Raw genomic sequence first — 4334 nt, 5'->3', positions numbered from 1 at the left:
CTGCCTTGTGTACGTGTACGTGTTCCCCCTTCACTCTAGAGTTTGTCTCATTCGAAGTGTGGTAACCCCCAGTAAAATCGCACCTCGATATTACCCAGAGTGCCGTGCCTGCGAGGATTGGCTCCCGATGGTCTCCCAGGACTGAGGCAGCTTGTCTTTGTCAAGCATTGTGTTACAATATCGTGGTTCATCCAGCTGGGAGCCCCTCATCCTCTCGGTCTGTCTCTCGCTCACTGGCAGGGTGTGTCTGCTGTTCTGGGGTCAGTTGGCGCGCTCCCTATTGAGGTGCAACTGGGCGTATCGGCTGTTCTGGGGTCAGTTGGCGCTCTCCCTATTGAGGTGCAACTGGGCATATCGGCTGTTCCTGGGTCAGTTGGAGCTCTCCCTATTGAGGTGCAACTGGGCATATCGGCTGTTCCTGGGTCAGTTGGAGCTCTCCCTATTGAGATGCAACTGGGCGTATCGGCTGTTCCTGGGTCAGTTGGAGCTCTCCCTATTGAGGTGCAACTGGGCATATCGGCTGTTCCTGGGTCAGTTGGCGCTCTCCCTATTGAGGTGCAACTGGGCGTATCGGCTGTTCCTGGGTCAGTTGGAGCTCTCCCTATTGAGGTGCAACTGGGCGTATCGGCTGTTCCTGGGTCAGTTGGCGCTCTCCCTGTTGAGGTGCAACTGGGCATATCTGCTGTTCCTGGGTCAGTTGGCGCTCTCCCTATTAAGATGCAACTGGGTGTATCGGCTGTTCCTGGGTCAGTTGCCCGTGACTAGGCCTGGCTGGACGGGCTCCGTCATGTTGCTTGTCGAGTCTGGTGTTTGGTTTTGGGCTTTGGCAGACTGAAGGGCGCAGGAGCTCTGGGGCATTAAGGGGAGGAGGAGGAGGGGTGGGGGGGGGAGGGTAGGAGGGTCTTCCCAACAGGAGGCGGGTTGTGCAATCACAGCCGCTGAACTCTAGCTGAGAGGCGCGGTGCTGTAGCTGAGAGGTGCGGCTCGGTGCTGTAGTTGAGAGGCGCGGTGCTGTATGACCACACCACACGGCACCACACCACGCCACGCCACGGCTCCAGCGTTCACACGGTAGTCCCTTAACCGGCTGTAATTTAGATGTGGCTGATTGGGGTCTAATCTTAGCCTGTGAGAACACGTCGGGCTTCTCCGCTCGAGCGGAGAAGAAGAAAGCGGAAAAAAGGCCGCCCCTCCTTCCTTTGGTCGCTTTCCTTGCGGAGAGTTTCCTGAGACCTCGTCTGGCAGGGAGTTTTGAAAAGGAGAAATTCGGCAATGCCCGATGTGCGGAAGGGAGTCAAGGTTCGCCGATGGAAGGGGTGGGGGTGGAGGCGGTGGGTGGGGTGCAAACTCCTGGAAATCCCTGGAGTTCCTGCGAGCTCCCTCTTGGGCGAAGGGAGTCGAGGTTCGCCGATGGAAGGGGTGCGGGTGGGGGTGGAGGCGGTGGGTGGGGTGCAAACTCCTGGAAATCCCTGGAGTTCCCGCAAGCTCCCTCATGCGCATGAAGCTCTGTGTGCGTACATACCTGTCCTGTCCTGCCCCGCCCCACCTCGTCCACTGTAGGGGACACACACCTGAGAGGGCACACCTGTGTGATACCTGAGCTGTGCAGGGTGGGCATGCAGTAAGGTCTGTGTGTGTCCTTAAGATTGGGGGGGGGGGGTTCAGGTTTCTTTTTAAAGCAAAGCTTAATTTTCCTAAATACTCTCAATGTCTTCAGCCAACACATGTTTTTAGTTTTAGCTGTTGTGAAAGGTCTGTTCAGTTTCTGAAAATATTTTTTGTCAGCACATAAAATAACTTGCCAGGCACATTTATGGATGTTTTTTTGTTTCAGTATCTATCTTAGTCTGTGGCAGTTAAAGTTTTTTTTTAACGCCTTGACGGGATTATGCTTCTAAAAACAGTGCTGTGTTTTGAAACTGTCCTTCAGAGGGGACATTAAACTGTGCTCCTAACGATGCCTGTTGCACAATGCAGAGGGTCTGCCAGTGTCACACAAACAACCCAGTTCTCAGTTCAGCCATGTACTCCTCCCCTATTTTAATTGGCTCAATATACCCATTACTCTCCACATAATAATAATAATAATAATAATAATACAAATAAATAAAAACACTTAGCTGGAATAAGATCAGTGATTTAAATGTTCAGCCATTTCCTTTGTTGTTGATTCTTGAGAATTCATAAACGCCACTGAACTGTGGGGTAGGCCGGGCCTCCCAAGCCGGAAAGGCATGTGATCCCAGAGCCAAGCGAGCCCTTTCCCGGGCTGAACTGTGTCCAGTGTGGTCGAATTGAGGTGAGAGGGTACGGGGGAGTTTGAAATTACACAACAATAAACCGGCAAAGTCACAAACAGGCATAGCAGAACGACTTCCAAAATGAGTCCGTGGAACACATTAACCCCTCTGTTTCTCTGCAGAAAGAAGAGCGTTTTTTTTTCTTCTGTTCCTGTCTCCGGGTTTTCCAGGGGGGTTTCCTCCCTGTTAACGGTCAGCGGTGCAGAACGAGCACAAAAGTGAGCTCGGCCAGGCCTGTCGGAGGAGGAGGAGGAGGCCGGAGAGGCCGTTCGGGATCGTCGGCGCCCCCTGGAACCTTCCGTCCGCGCGCCGCGTGTTCCGTCAGGCACGTAGAGCTGGGCGCGCCTGCATTCCTTCCCCCCGCCCCGCTCGGCGCAGGACGCATACCTGGGGGGGGGGGGGGGGGGGGAGCACACCTGCTTGGTACCGCCACCGTATCAGATGAGGATAACATCTGTGTGGATGCCGCGTCTGCGCGAAGGGCCTGCGATTGGAGGTGAGGGGCGGGCTGGACAGGGCCAGACCTGTTGGGCTACGCTGAAGTATTTCACACCGCTGTTCGGGTCTGTTTCTCTTTATTAGCGTCTGCAATATAATCAGGACAACATACGATACCCTGTTGCAACTACTGCTCGTTTGTCGGAGAGGCCATATTTATGTGACAAACAGGAAAGTGCTGTCACTCTGGGGAGTTTTTTTTGGCAGGGAGTCAGTGAATGTGTGAACGTGCGAATGACTATGTGAGCGTGCCATTGAGCGACTCTGAGTGAGTGAACGTATGAATGGCTGTGTGTGTGCCATTGAGTAAGCTCGAGTGAGTGAATGTATGAATCACATACATGTGAGTTTTTTGCCATTGAGCGAGTAAGTGGAGAGTAAGGAATATTTTCCATAGCTTTGCATAGTAGCCAAATAAACCAAGTACAACGTGTTGACTTCTGCCTCACACAGTAGAGCTGAGAGAGAGAGAGAGAGCCTTTGCTGCATTAGCGGAAATAACTTTAGTGCGAAAATAGCTTTTGTGCGAAACTCACACTTGTTTTGCGGGCCTCGATGCACTGAGGCCTGTTGTGTCCGATGCTGGGGAGTTCCGTTGCCATCTGCTCAGAAAATCCGACCCCCCCCCCCCCCCCCCCCCCCCCCCCCGTGGCGTTGTTAATCTCTCTGGCAGCCCCCCCCTTTTAACGTTTTAAAGTACGGACTGCAAACGGCCAGGGTGCCTGCCAGCACAGCCACCTGCGATAACAATACCCCTGTTACAGGCACACACCCCCACGAGCCTGATAAACGAACACATCCGGAAGTTCACGCAACAATAATCGCAATGGAATAATTATTGTCATTATGTCCACAAAGGGGTCTGATTGTGAAAGGTACAACTGTGGGGTTTTAGTGCGGAATACTGCGAGGCATTCTGAGTTTGTTTACACAGAGGTCTTTGTAGATCTCTAAGAACGCTGCAACGCGACGCATTGTGCTTTGGCATGATTTGGCACGATCTTTTTTGCGCTGCGCGTTTGCCGAAAGTGGGCTGAGGTCATCGGGGTTGTCTGTGTGCGGGCAAAAACACAACACCTCGCCGTTTTTTTTTTTTAAGGTTGGAGAACAGTCACTGGCGCGAGTCTCCTGGCGAACGACATCTAATCTGGGATCAGATGTCGGATCCGTGCCACGGAAGCAGGAGATACAGGCCGTGGAGGTAAAGGTAAAGGGTGCTGACTCATTTCAGATTAACGGGAGGAAGAAAACTAACTATGAGGGCGGTAAGGGGGCAGAGGTCCCTGACGGAGCTCAGATCAGATCTCCAGGTCTTTGAACTAATTATTAAATATATATATATTTTTGTTGAAAGAAAGCAGACAGTCTGACTCCCTTTCATTATTATTTTTGCATTATTCAGACAGGAGGAAAGTATCATGGTGTTATGATTGACGCCCCCCGGAAACAGCTGGAATAGCAGGCGGGACGGGACAGCGTCTTCTCAGAGCAGGTTAGCACTGGTCTGGAGTAGGGCTGGGCAACACATCCATATTA

Source organism: Anguilla anguilla, chromosome 17 (genome assembly GCF_013347855.1).
Source record: "Anguilla anguilla isolate fAngAng1 chromosome 17, fAngAng1.pri, whole genome shotgun sequence".
Classification (NCBI taxonomy): domain Eukaryota; kingdom Metazoa; phylum Chordata; class Actinopteri; order Anguilliformes; family Anguillidae; genus Anguilla; species Anguilla anguilla.
This window is presented reverse-complemented; position numbering follows the sequence as displayed.